This window comes from Symphalangus syndactylus, chromosome 6 (genome assembly GCF_028878055.3).
Source record: "Symphalangus syndactylus isolate Jambi chromosome 6, NHGRI_mSymSyn1-v2.1_pri, whole genome shotgun sequence".
Lineage (NCBI taxonomy): Eukaryota > Metazoa > Chordata > Mammalia > Primates > Hylobatidae > Symphalangus > Symphalangus syndactylus.
The window spans coordinates 102,445,833-102,465,290 of record NC_072428.2 but is presented as its reverse complement, the minus strand read 5'-3'; the positions used below and the strand labels follow the sequence as shown (position 1 = coordinate 102,465,290).

The following is a 19,458-nucleotide window of genomic DNA, read 5'->3' as shown; positions in this document are numbered from 1 at the left end:
CTGTGAACAAATAGATAACTGCTCAATCACTAGACATATGTAATGTGGTAAACATTTTTCCTGGCTATATTATTCCTCTTCCTAACATCATCTACAGTATCTTTAAGAGCTGAAGTATGTAAAGTCTATGTCTCTCATTTCAGAGCCTAAAACCACAGCCAGTTGTGACAGTAGCCCCCTTTAGTCTGCCAGAGTGGACGTCTAGACCTGTCAGCTTATACAACAGGCTATTTAGTAGTTAGTAATCAGGAAACTGGGGTAAAGAAACTAGGGTAAGGCCTCTGGCATTTGCAAAAAGGCAGGCAACCTTCAGAAAGAAAAGAACCTTCTTCAGAAAGAAAGACACAAAAACTATGCCACAGACAAGTATTCAGAATTAGATTAATATTAGTTCTCCCGTTTAAGTTTCCTATTTTTTTCCCTTACTTTATCTTCTTTTTAAAAGCATTCTTAATTTATGAATTAATTGAACCAGTCACTGGTACACTGGTGACCATGGCTTGAGAATTATGTAAGTGCGGTGGCTCATACCTGTAATCCCAGCACTTTGGGAGGCCGAGGTGGGCAGATCACGAGGTCAGGAGTTCGAGACCAGCCTGGCCAACATGGTGAAACCCCGTCTCTACTACAAATACAAAAAATTAGCCGAGTGTGCTAGTGTGTGCCTGTCATCCCAGCTACTTGGGAGGCTGAGGCAGGAGACTTGCTTGAACCTGGGAAGTGAAGGTTACAGTAAGCTGAGATGGCGCCACTGCACTCCAGCCTGTATGACAGGGCAAGACTCCATTTCAAAAAAAAAAAAAGTTTCCTATTTTTTTTTCTTACTTTATCTTCTTTTTAAAGGCATTCTTAATTTATGAATTAATTGAATCAGTCACTGGTACACTGGTGACCATGGCTTAAGAATTATGTAAGTGTGGTGGCTCAAGCCTGTAATCCCAGCACTTTGGGAGGCAGAGGCGGGCAGATTACGATGTCAAGAGATCAAGATCATCCTGGCCAGCATGGTGAAACCGTGTCTCTACTAAAAAAATATAAAAATAAGCTGGGCGTGGTGGTGCACACCTGTAGTCCTAGCTACTTGGGAGGCTGAGGTAGGAGAACTGCTTCAACCCAGGTGGTGGAGGTTTCAGTGAGCAGAGATCATGCCACTGCACTCCAGCCTGGTGACAGAGCGTGACTGTGTCTCAAAAAGAAAAAAAAGAAATTATATAAGCAATGTAAGAGGGCAGCATTAATTCATTCACTTAACAAAAATCAACTATCTATGGCGATGTTCAATGTTGCATGATGTTCATTGCTACCAAGGTTAAAGTGCTCACAGTCTGTTTGAAGGTACAAGTAAGTTAAAAATATAAAGAGATGGAGAATGTACAGGGTTTACAGGAGCAGCGGTTGAGGGAGTCACTTAACTGAGCTGGAGAAGGAAGGTGTCCCATAGAAGAGGGCCTCTAATACATCACCCAAACATACTCTAGTCACACTAAAGTATGCTAAATCAAACTGTTTATTTTTGTTCACAAAATTAATATCAGAGAAGGTGAAAACACATAGGATATACATGACAGTACGAAGAATATTTAAAATACATAAGCCCTTTAGAAGCACTATTAACAAAACTGGTGTTATCAATTACTGTATTTATTAAATTAGGTAATGAAATCAAGCAGTTCTGGAATTCTACAGTTCTTCAGTTGTAGGTTATACTTTTTAGTAGTAGGTTAACTTTCGTAGGAATTTAAACTCAAATGTGAAAAACAGAATGGGGGACACAGAGATAAGTAATATACTTATGAAACTCTATGATAGTATTTTACATCCACTAGTATACAGCTACAAAAGGCAGCATATTCTAAATAAAGGTAACATTAGTAAATATTACCTGCCATGTAGGAAATAACAAGTACTATATTACATCCTTTCCACAAATTTAATTGAGATACACAGAAATTTATTGGTTTGACTGCTGAAAACAAGCCTATGGTATTAATAATAATAATCAACAGCACAACTAACATTTATCAGCTACTTGCTATTTGCAAATTACCTGCAAAGTGTGTTAGGACATTTTCCTAATTAATTCTAACTATCTTATTCAGTAGTACTACCATAATCCAATCTTCCAGATGAGAGAATCAAGATTTAGAAAACTTGACTAAGTTCCCAAAGTCACAATGTTAGTCAGTAGCCTAAACATTCTGAGTTGAGCCTAAACTCAAACACTATGCTATTCTGCTCCCTGTACCAAATGGCATTTCTCCAACTCTGTTTCTTCTTTAGTATGTGTATTTGGTGCTGTGAATTTATATATATACATTTATAAGCTACTTTGTATTTATATGTACTCTGCCAATGTCCTCCAGTCTCCCTAATACCCCATAGCAATTCTTATGCAAATATCAGTAGCCCACATTGTCCAAAAATCACTAGAGTACAGTTCATCGCCATAATTTTCTTCATTTTTTCCCAAGGTTTTATTGCAGTCTATTATTCCTCTGCGGTTCACTTGTTTTTCCCTTTTGTATGTCTAATGCTCAGTTTCTCTTTTTTCAAATTATTCCTAAGAGAATGGACCTAAATATTCACACATACAAGAACCAAACTGCCTGTGGTTACTACAAAGGTCTAGAAACAAAATCATGAATATGCAAATTTCATGCAAGAGAAACTTGTGGTTTGGGAGGTATTAAGTTGTATTTGGGGGCTTGAGTTAGTATGTAACAGAGTCTCACTCTGTTGCCCAGGCTGGCGTGCAGGAGCACAATCTCAGCTCACTGTAACCTCCGCCTCCTGGGTTCAAGCAACTCTCCTGTGTCAGCCTTCCAAGTAGCTGGGATTACAGGTGCCTGCCACTACGCCCTGCTAATTTTTGTATTTTCAGTAAAGACCAGGTTTCGCTGGCCTGGCTGGTCTCAAACTCCTTACCTTAAGTGAGCCTCCTGCCTCGGCCTCCCAAAGTGCTGGGATTATAGGCGTGAGCCATGGCACCCAGCCAGAAAATAAGTTTTAATATAACATTTTTAGATAAGAAGATTTTAAAGTTTTATCTGATTCCCAAATGATTTTTTGGCACCTTGCTCAAAATTATAACAGCATTGATCATATGGAGTAATTTGTTTATCTCTTCGTCTTCTTTGCCCCACTTCAGGTTGTTAGCCCTTAGAAGGCAAAGTAAGTCCTAGTTGTCTTTATTTACTTGGCACGTACACTGAATTAACCTGCTACCCCACTATGACTAACATAATCATTGTGTATTTGTTTTGTGCTAGGCATTGTTAACAACTTCACATGTATAGTATTAACTCAATTAACCCTCACAATAACCCTATGAAGGAGATTCCACTTCCATCCCTGTTTTACAGATGAAGGAACTGAGGGGGTGAGAGGTGAAATGACCTGCCTGCAGCTATAAAGTGATGAAGCCAGGGTTTGAATCCAAGCAGTGTTGCTTATATGTTAGCACTCTTAACTAATACATAAGAGTTTAGATCTTTTCCTATAGGAAGTAAAGCCACTTATGTTCTAAACTGATATGAGAATGGACTGGAAAGAGGAAGGTCTCAATCTAGGGAGACCAGGTGGGAAACTACTGCAGTGTCTAAGCCTGAGGGCTTGTCTGAGGCAGCAACAATAGCAGTGGATAGAAGAGAGAAGAGGGATAGAGGTTAAATGTACAGTTCTTGATTACTGACTGGCTACAGGGAGTTAAGGAGAAGCCTCCCATGTTCCTGGCTGGGGAGACAGCACAAAATGAAGTACCAGTCACCAGTCAAGGAATACACGTAGAGAAGCAGGTTTTGTTTGTTTTATGGCAGGGAAGGATAATAAATTATATTTTAAATGTACTCACTTGACCTGTTCAGAAGTTAGACATTCCTCTTATGTCCGATAAGGGTAGCACAGACCGGTGTCTTATGTGATGCATTTGTACTATTCTGTCTGCCAGGCCCTTCTCCAGGTTCTCCTGTGGTCTTGGCCCACCCCATCTCTCCATGCCCAACAAGAGCAAATATCTCTGTTGTAATTAATTATTTACGTGTATACCTCTATTACTGTGCTAGTCTGTGAACTCCTTAAGGTCAAGGACTAAGTCTTAAGTATTTTCATATAGCTGGTGCGGTGGCTCATGCCTGTAATCCCAGCACTTTGGGAGGCTGAGGCGGGCAGATCACAAGGTCAGGAGTTTGATACCACCCTGGCCAACATGGTGAAACCCCGTCTCTACTGAAAATACAAAAATTAGCAGGGCATGGTGGCGCAGGCCTGTAATCCCAGCTACTCAGGAGACTGAGGCCGGAGAACTGCTTGAACCCAGGAGGTGGAGGCTGCAGTGAGCCAACATCATGCCATTGCACTCCAGCCTGGGTGACAGAGCAAGACTCCGTCTTGAAAGAAAAAAATAAATAAAAAAAGAATCCGGTGGCCTGCAATAGCTGAAATAGCTATCGAATGGCTGGTATTTGATAAATATCTGCTGAATGAAGACATAAAAGAATGAATAATGGACCAAACGTACTCAGTTTCTAGGAAAGTCCTGTTTCAGGGAACACCTGTGGCTGTCTTTAGGGGAACTTTCTCTGCCTGAGATTGAGCGTAGTCCAACTATATTTACAGCCAGATGTTTAGTGCTATGGGCCTTGGTGTAACAGGCCCACTAGTAAATAATAAGCAATGATGTAAAAATTACATTGAATTTTAAGATAACAATAAATATTGCTGAGAGTAATAAAAGTATGTTATATTAAATTAGAAATTTTTAAATTATTTTTTCACTCTTCATGTAAGTATACTCCCCAGTAAGCAAGGAACAAGTGGCATTTGGAATTCACAGTATGTAATACCTACCACTCTACCAGAGGATATTTATATGAGATAGACCTGAATCCTGAATAGATTTTAGCTTAGAGCAGTGGTTTCCAAATTTGAGTTTTATCACCTGGAGAGCTTTTTAAAAAATACTGACTTGAAGACCTTACTGTAGACTTAGAAAATGTAATTTTTACCAAGCAGTAGTCCCTAGACCACTGTCTGGAAATCAGTGGTTCAGAGGATGATCACACAAGGATTGTGAATATCCTGATCATATAACAGTGTGGGTATTTTAAACCTAAGGAAAATTCCATAAATTAGGTGACATGGCCTTGTGGCAAGGCTTATTTGATAGTCTATTCCGTCTAACAGAGAGTGTCTAAATTACTAAGCACTGGACCAGCAGACATAATTCAGTAAGATTTGTCTGACAGATTACTTCCAGCTGTCACTACAAGTGTCACATTTATATCTTACTCCATGATAAAAGACAATAGAGGCTGGGCGCAGTGGCTCATGCCTGTAATCCCAGCACTTTGGGAGGCCGAGGTGGGCGGATTACTTGAGGTCAGGAGATCAAGACCAGCCTGGCCAACATGGTGAAACCCCATCTCCACTACAAACACAAAAAAATTAGCCGGGCGTGGTGGCAGGTGCCTGTGGTCCCCACTACTCGCGAGGCTGAGGCAGGAGAATTGCTTGAATCCGGAGGGCAGAAGTTGCCGTGAGCTGAGATCGTGCCGCTGCACTCCAGTCTGGGTGACACAGTGAGACTTGGTCTCAAAAAAAAAAAAAAAAAAAAAGACAATAGATACAGAAATATATAATCCTCTGCCACAGGGATCTTGAACCCTAAAATACAAAAGGAAGTAAATCACATCTATCCTATCTCCTTTTAGCAAAGAGGCAAACATCTTGGAAACTCTGCTTTGGCCCGAAATCCACTTTGCACATGTGTTACACATTAACAACAAATTATCTGCTCTAGTTCTCACTTTGAACAGCAACTCTGTTCAGATGAACCGTAAAAAAACACCATTCCAAGGAAGTTGAATTTTTTAGGAGACTCTATGCTGATTATTAACATTTTTATTGATTCTGGGGAAGACCCTCAAAGTGTCAAATTATTATGCTAGGGAAGCGCTTCTCAAAGTTCTTCAGTGTGCACATAAATCACTTGGAGGTTTTGTTAAAATGCAGATCCTGATTCAGTAGGTGTAATGGTCATGGAAATGCGCCATTCAAAGCTCCTGCTGCCATGAGCTTAACTGACAAGAGGACCTCAGGTGTGGTGCCCTGAAATCCCATTTGCACTGAAGCTAAGCCTCCCACACGCTGCTCTGAGTCAACGAAAGGGGATTAATATCCAGCATGCAGTTGACCCTTGAAAACCACGAATTTGAACCATGCACATCCACTTACACAGGAATTTATTTCAACAGAAGTTTACACCTAGTGTGCCCATCTCTCCTGCATCCCCTTCCACCTTGTCCATATCTTCAGCCTCAGCCACACCTGAAACAGCACAACCAATCCATCCTTCTCCTCAGCCTACTCAATTGGAAGACAATGAGGATAAAGACCTTTATGATGATCCACTTCCACTTCATAAGTAGTAAATATATTTTCTCTTATGTTTTTAAAAAATATTTCTTTTTTTCTAGCTTATTTTATTGTTAGAAATACCGTATATAATATATATACAAAATACGTGTGAATTGACTGTTTGTTATGTTCTGGTCAACAGTAGGCTCCAAGTAGTTACATTTTGAGGGAGTAAAAAGTTATAAACAAGAATTTTGACTAGGCAGGGAGCTGGTGACCCTAATCCCTTGAATTGTTCAAGGGTCAGCTGTATATTAAAAACTCATACAACTCAGTAGCATAAAACCTAAATAAACCAGATTAAAAAATAAGCAAAGGACTGGAATACACATTTCTTCAAAGAAGACATACGAACATCCAACAGGTATATGAAAAGGTGCTAATCACCAGAGAAAGGGAAATCAAAGCCACATTGAGATATCATCTCGTATCTCCTAAGATGGCTATTATTAAAAAAACCCAGAAAATCACATGTGTTGGCAAGGATGTAGATACATTGATAGCCTTGTGTACTGTTGGTGGGAATGTAAAGTGATGCACCTTATGCTATCAAAACCAATTTGGAGGTTCTTCAAAAAATTAAAAATAGAACTATCATATGAGCCAGCCACCCCACTTCTGGTTATTTATCCAAAAGAACTGAAAACAAGATCTCAAAGAAATATTTGTACATTTATGTTCATTGAAGCATTACTCAGAATAGCCAAGAGGCAGAAATAATAGATGTATGGACAAAGAAAATGTAGTATTTAAATACAATGAATAGTATTCAGCCTTAAAAAGGAATGAACCTTAAAGATATTATAAGAGAAATAAGCCAGTCACAGAAGGAAAATGAACTACACGATTCTACTTATATGAGTTATGTAGTCAAACTTACTGAAGCAGAAAGTAGAATGGTGGTTGCCAGGGCTGGGGAGAGTGGGGAAAAGGGGAATTACTGTTTAATGAGTATGGAATTTCAGTAATGGAACATGAAAAAGTTCTAGAGATCTGTCGTACAATAATGTACATATACTTAATAGTAGTGTACATTTAAAAATTTGTGAAGAGGATAGATTTCATGTTATGTATTTTTTTTAACCATAATTTTAAAAAATGGAGAGGAAGAGAGAAAAGTCAAGGCTGGAAGAATTATGGTCCCATTACTTCCCATTAACCAACCCTGACCAAGTTATTTAACCTTTCTTAGCCTGTTTCCACAACATAAAATGAATTAATCAAAATATCCACCTGATAGAGTGTTCCACCCGACAGAGCTGTTCTAAGTGTTAAACAAAGAAATTAATGTAAAGCACATGAGTGTCTGACACACATGGTCAATTATAGGTTAGTTCCTATCACTAACCCTGGTAATAATGAGAATGGTTTTACGTTTGAGGATGAAGAGAGATGGGCATCACATGCACTGGTATCTATTAGCAATTCCTATGGATTAATTCAAAATAAACACTCTAGGGCCCCAACACAGATTTAAAGAATTAAATCACATAAGAGTGAAGCCGAGGTTAGGCTGGTGCAAAAGTAATTGCTGTTTTTGCCATCACTTTCAATAAAATAGAATAAGCCTACTTCCCAAATATCTACTCTTAGGTCCTGAGTATACTGTTGAAATTCTAAGGCTTTTGCATTCTGTTCATCACTTTGTTATTTCTGCAGAACGTTAAATTCAGAGACAAGGGAGAAAACACAAGGAAATTTTTGATCTAGACATAAGGAAAAGTGAAGGGATTTATATTGATAGCCTCAGTTTTCTGAGAATATGAGATAAGCTCCGTTCATATTGAAGACAAAGGTTAAAAAAGGGGAAAAAGATTCGGAACTACCACTATGGAGAATGCAATCTTTTGGAGACAAAAGATAAAAAACAAATGATCCTACAACAGTCCTGAAGGCCTAGCTAAGTTGGCCTGCTGCCTTACTTTTAGTCAAACATATGTTTTAGCAATAGATTTGTATTCGGTACCTAAAAGAGACTGATATTTTTACAATATCTATTCTGGGTTTTCAAACTATGTGGTTTTATATAAACACATATACATAAATAAATGTAATGATAAGACAAATAGGCTATTTTAAAATCATCTAACCTGATGCTGCTCAACATAACTTTCTGTGATGAAAAAAATGCTCTATATCTACTCTGTCGAACAATGGTAGCTATTACGCACATGTGGCGATTGAGCATTTAAAACGTGAATAGTGAGACTTGGGAACTGAATTTTAATTTTGTTTTAATTAATTTAAATTTAATAGCCACAAGTGGCTATTGACTAGTCTATTAGACAAGACAGATAGAATTTATGCAGATGTTCTTAACCTGAGGTCAGTGGGCACTTGATTCAGAGACTGGGGTTTTGGGAATTCAATGGGAAACTATCTAAATACTGTGTGTATGTGAATTTTTTCTGGGGAGAAAGTCTCTTGATTTAATATTAATAGATTCTTGGCCGGGCGCGGTGGCTCACGCCCATAATCCCAGCACTTTGGAAGGCCAAGGTGGGCAGATCATGAGGTCAGGAGATCGAGACCATCTTGGCTAACATGGTGAAACCCCGTCTCTACTAAAAATACAAAAAATTAGCCGGGCTGGTGGCACGTGCCTGTAGTCCCAGCTACTACGGGGGCTGAGGCAGGAGAATGGTGTGAACCTGGGAGGCGGAGCTTGCAGTGAGCCGAGATCGCACCACTGCACTCCAGCCTGGGCGACAGAGGGAGACTCCGTCTCAAAAAAAAAAAAAAAAAAAAAAAAAATTAACAGATTCTTAAAAGGGTTCTGGGGACCCATAAAAATTTAAAAATCATGTATCCTGTTACTTATATTTTTCTATCATTTGACCCACCATTTTTATTTATAATGTCTATGTGACTAGTGTCATTCAATTGGGATTTCAAACAACAAAATAACTTACTAAAATAACCATCATTCTGGTTATTCTCATTTTGCAGCCAGAGCAGAAAGAGATAGCCTGAAGACAGAACAGGCAATAGTTATACAAGGCATAATATGGAAACTACAGCTAAATACCCTTGGTAAATGTAATTCTTAATATCTGGCTATCACAGTGCCTGAAATCTCCATTAAAGTTAACCCTTTGGACTGCTGTTTCTGGAAGTAACATGTTATCTTTACATAAACACAGCAATTTACTAATAACAATTGCTATAATTAATTTTCTATAATTTACTATAATTAATAGGAGTGGGTTCAAAGTTATGGGGTTATGTATTCTGGAAAGTCTCTAATAGGGCTAGATTACTGCATCCTGTCTACGACAAAAATTTATTTGAGAAAAGGCAACAAATTTTTCCACATAGACTCAGGGAAAACAACTCTTTTGCTCCCCGCCCAAATTTTTATTTTTACATTCTCATTCTATAAAGAAAACTCTGTTTTAGGTGTTAAGCTTTGTAGCATCTTTTATCATGCAACAGTTTCTAGGGAAGCCCATTTGTTCAATTTATAAGCAAGCATAAGCAATAGCAAAGATGAGACACGTAGGGGTTAAGTAAGAATATTTGGCAACTATCCTACTGTAATATTAAAGCTGTTAACATGTCCAACCTTTCTAGAAATACCCAGACATTTCTTTCTCATACATTCCTAAGGTACTATCCATCCATCCATCAGATTCCCCCACGATGGGCTGGGAAGTTGGTTATTTCCAAATCTATTCTTTTTGTCTAGAAAACTCTCAATGAGTTCAGGAGCTACTAAAAAATGGACTCGGCAACAAACCATTTGGTAGACTTGAGGTGGACCTCTTTGTAGAAATGGCTTGATTTCCTATCCATATTTTGGGTGAATTGCATGGTTAACAATACAACACTGATGAAGCTCCTTTCCCTCTATGTCAGCAAAGCACTGCAGATTCTAAGATTTTGACTGCCACACCATTTCCATGTGGCATTTCTTAGTTTCAAACTACCTAATGATGAAAACGTGGTTAAACTTCCTTTCTCAAGCAACTTTGGTAAAAAGTGGGAAACTAATGGTGCAATGGTTACATTTCCTGGCTATAGATTATGAATGTTTCTGGTTTATACATGATACCTTCTTACCTTAATCAATTTCATAAAGAGGAATCAGTGGTGTCTACATTACTAATGCAACAGTAACAATGATGTGGAAGCAGCTTTTTGAAATATTATAAATTCATGATAGAAATAAATACTAGGAAGAGAAAATAAATGGATTAAAAACAAATCCCTCTTTAATATGATAAATTATTGATTTATTTGTAGATTTAAATCAGACAAGATTTCCGGTGTTAAAAAATATGCTTTAAAACATATATGGTTAAGTATATTAAGTTCTACAGAAATACTTTCTATAACTCCACTGCTTAATGCCAATGAGATTTAGAATCTAAAAGGAAATGAAATGAAGGATGAAGGACCATACTATATGTTATATGCTTACTTTACACACTCTTTCACATCAAAGACATTTCATTTTCTCTACTGCTTTTACTGTGCACTACTGAAGATACTTCAGAGCACTCAGATTAAGACTACTACGAGTTCTTACTTCGATAGGGCCAGGACTAGGGATGCTGGGGCTCTAAGTAGAATTCAAGGCTGGGTGTATACTGTGTTCTAAGAGGCGGATACTAATAGTAACTAAATTCTCAACGTTATTTCCTTACTACCAGTAGAAGGAGCAGACATTAGGGATTTGGGAATATAAATGTAGTATGATTTTTCAACAGTAAAGGGGAAAAGAAGCAAAAAAAAAGACATTAAAATCCCTAATCTTGGTTCTGGTAAATCTAATTAACCAGAATAACCTATTGCGAATAAGCTAGTGATCTGAACAGGAGGGCCAATGTAACAAAAGACACTGACAAAAAAAAGAGACTTTTTGGCAAGAATGGAAACAAAGCGACTGGTGAGTGCTTTTATTTATTTGGTTCTATAGAGGAAGAGATAGAAAAGAAGGGAAGGTAAACTCTGACACGGATAGATTTGAATGGTTATTGGCCAGTGTTATACTTTCTAAATAAGTGATGCCCAATGGAAATTTCACAGTACATTAACAGAGGTTGGATTTAACCTAATTTAATTCATTTGATATGACAGAGTATTACTTTGGAAATAGTAGTCTAGTTAATACTTTAATGAAATGAGCTGGCAACTAGAAAATTGTAAGTCACCTATCTGATGCCCCCTATTATAATTAATGTTTTACATGGAATCATAAATTTCTGAGTTATGGGGCTAAGATTATCCCTATTTACAAAATTAAGTAGCTATGACACATTTTTATTTTACTGTTTGATGTCTTAATTCATTAACACGACCAATATCTTAACACAATAAATAGTTTTGTTTTTATGGAACAGATAAAGAATGATTCTTTTTAGGCCTATAAAAGTTAATAAAAGCAGGGCGTTGTGGCTCACGCCTCTAATCCCAGCATGTTGAAAGGCTGATGCAGGAGGATCACTTGAGCCCAGGAGTTCAAGACTGGTTTGGGCAACATGGCAAGACTCAGTCTTTACAAAAAATAAAAAATCAGCTGGGCATGGTGGCACACACCTGTGGTCCCATCTACTTGGGAGGCTGAGGTGAGAGGATTGCTTGGGCCCAGGAGGTTGAGGCTTCAGTGAGCTGTGATCGTGTCACCTAACTCTAGCCTGGGTGACAGAGGAAAAACCCTATCTCAAAAAACAAAGGCAAAATGAAAATTAATAAAAAATAAACTTTTGAAAATACCATATAACCACTCATTTAAATTCTTATTTTTGAACATGTGAATTTCTCAAACTTTTCTAACAAGATATATATATATTTCTCATACTATATATTAATGTATATAATTGCTATAAAGCAAGACTCGATTTGAAAATGAAAACTAATAAATTGTCTTTTAGTTCTAGTATATGAGACAGAAACTTTCTTAAATTAGGCAAGTCTTAGCTGATACTCATTTTATCACCACAATTTTATGAACTTATTTCCCTAGAAAGTAATTCTCCCTTCTAGTTCACTTTCAGGCAAAAGGCTCTGCTAGACACTGAGGAGCAAGCAATTGAAGAAAAAAAATAGAGCTACCCTAACCTCAAATAACCACATTTTTTTTTTAGACGGAGTCTTGCTCTGTTGCCGAGGCTGGAGTGCAGAAGAATCCACATCTTTTCCACCAGAGAGGGTGGTTATGTTCACAGACACACCCAACACAACTTTAGAATGTCAGGGAGCAAGATGGTCGAATAGAAGCCTTGACCAGTAATCCTCCTGGCAGGAACACCAAATTGAAAAACTATCTACACACAAAAAAATGCACCTTCATAAGAACCAAAAATCAGGTGAGCAATCACAGTACCTGGTTTTAACTTCATATCCCTGAAAGAGGCACTGAAGAAGGTAGGAAAGACAGTCTTGAATCGCTCGTCACCCTTCCCCCATCCCCCAGCAGTGGCCATGTGGCCTAGAGAGAGAATCTGTATGTTTGGTGGAGGGAGAGTGCAGTGATTGTGCGACTTTGCCTTGGAACTCAGTGTTGCCCTGTCACAGAAGAAAGCAACACCAGGCAGAACTTGGCAGGGGCACATGGAGGAAGCGTTTAGACCACCCCTAGTCAGAGGGGAATCACCCACGCCAGCGGTCACAACCTGAGTTCCAGCAAACCACAGGCTAAAGTGCACTTGGGTCGCAAATAAATTTGAAAGGCACTCGGCCACAAGGACTGCAATTACTGGGCAAGTCTTTGTGCTGTGCTGGGCTCAGGGCCAGTGGATGTGGGGTGCATGTGACCCAGTGAGACACCAGCTACGGTGTCTAAAGACGTGCTTGTGCCACCCCTGGCAAACAGGCATATGAAAAGTTGCTCAACATCACTGATAATCAGAGAAATGCAAATCAAAACTATAATGAATATCATCTCACCCCAGTTAAAATGGCTTTTACCCAAAAGACAGAAAATAACAAATCCTGGTGAAAATGTGTAGAAAAGGGAACCCTCATATACTGTTGGTGGGAACATAAATTAGTATAGCCACTATGGAGAACAGTATGAAGGTTTCTCAAAATACTAAAAATAAGGCTGGGTACGGTGGCTCACGCCTGTTATCCCAGCACTTTGGAAGGCCAAGGTGGGCAGATCACCTGAGGTCAGGAATTTGAGACCAGCCTGGCCAACATGGTGAAACCCCGTCTCTACTAAAAATACAAAAATTAGCCAGGCGTGATGGTGTGTGCCTGTAATCCCAGCTACTCAGGAGGCTGAGGGAGGAGAATCGTTTGAACCTGGGAGGCAGAGGCTGCAGTGAGCCGAGATTGCGCCATTGCACTCCAGCCTGGGCAACAGAGCAAGACTCTGTCTCAAAAAAATAAACAAAGAAACAAACAAACAAAAACAACTAAAAATAGAACTACTATGTGATCCAGCAATCCCACTGCTAAGTATATACCCAAAAGAAAGGAAGTCAGTATATTGAAGAGATATCTGCACTCCTGTTTGTTGCAGCACTGTTCAAAATAGTTAAAATTTGGAAGCGACGTAAGTGTCCATCAATGAAAGAATAAAGAAAATGTGGTATACACAGTAGAATACTATTCTGCCATAAAAAAGAATGAGATCTCCTCATTTGCAACAACATGGATGGAACTGGAGGTTATTATGTTAAGTGAAATCAGCCGGGAACGAAATGACAAACTGCATGTTCTCCCTTATTTGTGGGAGCTAAAAATTAAAACAATTGAGCTCATGGAGATAGAAAATAGGATAGTTACCAGAGGCTGGGTAGTAGGGGGTAGGGGGAAGGAAGTATGCTCAATGGGTATAACTATAGTTAAATTAAATAAGATCTAGTATTTCATAGTACAACAAAGTAATGATACTGTGTAACAATGTATTGTACATTTAAAAATCACTAAAAGAGTAAAATTAGAATGTCTGTAAGATAAATAAAGGATAAATTCTTGAGGTAATGGATATTCCATTTATCCTGATGCAATCATTATGCACTGTATGTGTGTATCCAAATATCTCATTTATCCCATAAATACCTACACCTAGTATGTACCCACAAAAACTTTCTTAAAATTAAAAAAAGAAAGAATGTCAGAAGCATCAGAGGAGAAAAAAAGAACAAAGTATAATTTTAAGATAGCCCATATCTAGCAAGTAAGATACTAAATCACTAGATTCATGTCCTCCATTTCCAGTTACATGCCTGCCTGCTAAGGCAGGTGATTTGGCCTTACTTTGAAGTATTTAATAAATCCTTTTCCTTCAAGTTACTTGGACCCATCAGGATTTGGGCTGCTTTTAAAAAATGTAGTTATAAGCAGTCTTTAAAAGCTCCTGCAAAACACCTGAGATTCAGTCATGTTCAGGACACTTAAAAAATATAATTCTCCAATTTATTTGTCTACTGACAATTACTCTTATGTTCTCAGTGACATGAAGTATCATAAATGCCAGCTCCATGATGTAACAAATATGTGACCACATTAGAAAGATCACTTGACTTCAAAGAGGAAGGATGAAGGAATAAAATGATGCTGGACAATAAAACAAGACACAACAGATTTTATTCCTAGCATTTTGGATACAGTATTAAATTCCTGTTTTACATAACAAAAATAAATCAAAAAAGTGATAGAAATCTCGTATCTCTGAAAGAATAGATTGTCTAGTTTACATAAATGGTACATGTTGCAAATTACTCGTAACAATTAACAATGAATTCTGTCAGCAGTTAATCTGATTAGCACTGGCTTCAATGGAATGTCTAAATGGAAATTTACTGAAAATGATATCCTAATTAATACCATTATTTTTATTTTCAGGAAACAATTCTCAATCCTAACAGTATGTATGAATCAACTTGGGAGCTTTGAAAATATGCTGATATTTTTTACACAGAGATTCTAATGTAATTTCTTGATGGTGGCTGGGATATGTTTTGTATTTTATTTTATTTTTTACTACTCCCAGCTGCTTAGAGAGAGATATGCTTTATGTGAAAGCACAAACCACTGTTCTAATGAAAACTCGATATGATCAATTTTATAACTTTATAAGTTAGTATAAGAAGATAGACACTACGTAGAGTAAGAGTTAAAAAATGGTTTCTGCTTTTAGGAAAACATATTACCTTTTCTATAGGTTTTGGAAGAAGAAATATTTTGTGATAGATATTATATTTTGTAGATAGCTGATAAAAAAGAAATGATTATTTATGAAACGTAATTAGACTACAGTCTTTATTAATATATGTTCCTTTGAGTCTGCTCATATATATTTGATAAATTGAGAATAATGTCAGAATACAATATAAGTTGTATTGGTTCATATGTAGTTTTGCCGGCACAATAGTGGTTTGAATCAATCAGGGCCGAGCTTTCTCATTACTAAAAGCAAGCCTCAGCAATACATACAGATCTTTAACACAACTCCTGAAAATTCTAAGTCCTTCCTTATAGCAAATAGGGACATTTTCAAGAAAGCCAAGAACGAGGATGAAGACCCCTCAAAGGCATTTCTTCCTGGGTTTTAAAAACACCTGACTGACAGAGGTCTATACCCAGGGTTAGATATTTAATTTTGATGAAACTGACCTCAATTCGACGTAAGTGCCCCCAAGGACCTACATTTTGAAGAAAGAAGCATGAATTCTAGAATTCAAGGATGCAAAGAATCAACTGGACTATGACTGTGAGTGCAAATCCAGTGAAGAATTAACCATATTACGCTTTTCATTGGGATTACTTAACTGGACTGATTCTGGATGCAAATCCAGTGGAGACTTAACCATGTCACTCTTTTTATTAGGATTGCTCTGGTTACAAAGTTCCATTGGTTTTGAATGATCTGTCCCTAACCCTCTTCCCTCATATGATCTCTATTATTCTTATTGTGTGATTTTGTAGAATGCAAAGTTTTTCAGCAACACAAATATAGTATAGAGTAGAAGTACCTGAATATAACAAAGTATTTTTAGGGTAGAATAATACACTGGGACAGACAAAGGTATCTACTGGCCAAGTCGGATAATACAGCTCAGCTTCTAGACTTTGATAAACCCTTGATAAACAGGGTGGGATTAGGACACAAAGGCATCCCACATATTGAAAAAGTGCTTCTGGTACAGTGTATCATGGCTTACAGCTAGAAAGGACCTAGAATCAAAAACCCACTTTAGAGATAAGAAAGCTATGACCCAAAACCTTTTTTTCTACCAAGCCATCCTCTTTAGTGAAGTGCTACAAGTCTTCTTGCATATGCCAATGTGCACTATGATAAATGACTGGCTATCTTAACTGTTTCTGCCTCAAGTTAACAACCAAGTTAACAATGAGGCTTTGTACCTCCCTGATACAGTTCCAGTGTTTTTTCCTGCAGAAGAATAATAAAATAGTGTTTGGTTTACCAAAACATGCTTTACAACTAATTGTCCTAGAATAATTTATTCCCCCCCAAATCCAGACACATAAATGCCGTACAGTGAGATAAACATATTAAATGGAGAAAGGTAACACAGTATCACTCAAGATTCCCCATCTTATGATTTGGGGTATTCATTCATGGAAAAAAAGACACTGATATCAAAGAGATGTAGAGTCTTTTATTTACAGCAAATTGTAAAAAAAAAAAAAAAAAATCCATTGTATTTTAAAATTTAATTTGATAGGGGCCGGGCGCGGTGGCTCACGCTTGTAATCCCAGCACTTTGGGAGGCCGAGGCGGGCGGATCACGAGGTCAGGAGATCGAGACCACGGTAAAACCCCGTCTCTACTAAAAATACAAAAAAATTAGCCGGGCGTGGTGGCGGGCACCTGTAGTCCCAGCTACTCGGAGAGGCTGAGGCAGGAGAATGGCGTGAACCCAGGAGGCAGAGCTTGCAGTGAGCTGAGATTGCGCCACTGCACTCCAGCCTGGGCGACAGAGCGAGACTCCGTCTCGAAAAAAAAAAATTTAATTTGATAACGCATCCTAGGAATAAGATCATGAACACATTCAAGGTCTTGCCATTCATTGTCCATATGGTTCTATACTAATGACTAACAAGAGGCAATTATATTTGAATACTGACAAATCAAGGTGTATCAGTCAGGTATTATCATATTAATGCCAGATAACAAACTGTCCCAACACACAGAGGCTTAAAACAGTAAGTAGTTGTTTAGCTTACACTTCTGTGGGTTGACTGCATGGTGTAGAGATGTAGAGTCTTAAAAGTGAAAAAACTCCTCAAAAATCTAGATTAAAACAAAATGCCCAACTGACTGTTTATCTAAAGTTATTAAGTGGCAATCAATGAAACCAAACCAGATGTTTATACAAACCACATAAAACAGATAATCAGTAATCTTAAAAAAATTGAGAGTAAATCAAAATAAGCAAGCCAAGGAACAATTAATGCATTAAAAAACATCATGATTTTGGTATATTTTACTCTGATCCGAAGGTAGGTAGTTATCATAATTCTAAAATATTTTCTATTTTAATTTTAAATATGCTTTTAATTTTAAATATGCAAAAAAGTTTCAGGAACAATAATCTATACACTTTTTTTGTAATTCTTGTGTTACAAAATCACTCCAAATTTCTAGAGTTTGCCAAATGATCCTATGTGGGCTAATGATCTGGTGTTTACCAAATGATCTCATATGCAAACCGAAAAAGACAAAAAGCAACACATTGTAAGTCCTTAAGGAAGATATACATAATACTAATTAGGAATTCCAAGCTCCTGAGAAAAACTGTTCTTTATCTGATGGTAAGTCCTATTCAAATTAAACAAATTAAAAAAAAGAAACAATTAAGCCCTACAGCTTTCCAGTTCAAAAACTGATTCAAAATACTCAGTCACTAAGCTGTGTTTTGTGTGTGTGTGTGTTTGCGTGTGTGTGCACGCAGGCACATGGTATATTTTCCCCCTGAATCTAAAATGAGCTTTTCTTTCCTGAAGGTCAACTCTGCTTCCTTTCCATTTTTGTACTTTCACACATGGTCACTTTCTCTGGACACTAGGTGAAAAGCTGTGTCTTACTGAGAGGTATTTTCCTGATGGATTTGATTTATAGGAAAATTAAATTCACTTTCATGGCAAATTGTCATGAGGTACCTTTGACTTTCTAGAAAAGGCACACCAAATCATTCAGATTGATTTGAACGGGTCTTAACTGGGTCAGAGTTAACAAAAATGCATGTCTATCCCTATAAAAGAAAAGAGTTAGTTCCTGATGCTTGAGAATTTCACTCGTCTGTGGGAGCATCCAGGGAAATCTTAGTGAAGGTCTCGGCTGGGGCAAGCTGCCACCCCTGCTATTTTGAAAGTTCAGTGGGCTGACATCCCCTTTCTGGAAAAACGAAATATCAATACTAGAGAAAACTTTCTTTCCCTCCATGCCTCTCAGGTTCAAAGCCTCAAACCTTCTACTATTTTCCTAGTCAGCCAATATCCCCTATCAGTGAAAGGCGCATTAACAAAAAGGAATACACAAAATGGAAAAGAGAAGAAAATGAAGGGGATTTTTAGAAGTAGGCAAGAGAGAGAGAGAAAAAAAGGCAGCAAAAGCTAATCACATGCTAGCAATTATTAAAGGGTTGTTCATTGTCCTTTTTGTATTCCCACTTTATTCTCCAATCTTTTCTCATTCTCAATTCTGATTCTATACAGCCTAAAGCATTTAAGAAATAATACCTTTCAAATAGAATGTGATAATTTTCAGTAAGATAACTAAAATTAAAACATATCAGGAAAATGTTTGATTGCTGAAACTGATAAAGATGAGATCAGCATCAAAAGATACTAGCTTTACCAAATCCCAGCAGTCCACTGAACACTGATTATTGATCATATATGATAGCCACTAAATAAAATAGAGAAATGTAAAATAAATTATTTCGGTTGTATAAAATAAGCTAAGGGAACAATAATTTTATTTAACATATCCAATATACATAAGAATACATTAAGAGGCTATAGTAGTGGTCAGAGTCTTTCAGAGCAGAAAGATGCTTTGCTCTGAATCTCACTGCAAGCTGCCATTTCTGCTGCCTTTTAAACCAGTGATTCACAATTAGG

At 37.6% G+C, this 19,458-nt stretch overlaps 1 protein-coding gene across 1 annotated transcript in view; it reads right to left on the bottom strand.

The window, feature by feature from the left end:
• Positions 1-19,458, bottom strand: part of ZNF277 (zinc finger protein 277) — a 139,182-nt gene that overhangs the window by 57,566 nt on the left and 62,158 nt on the right. The window lies entirely within an intron of this gene.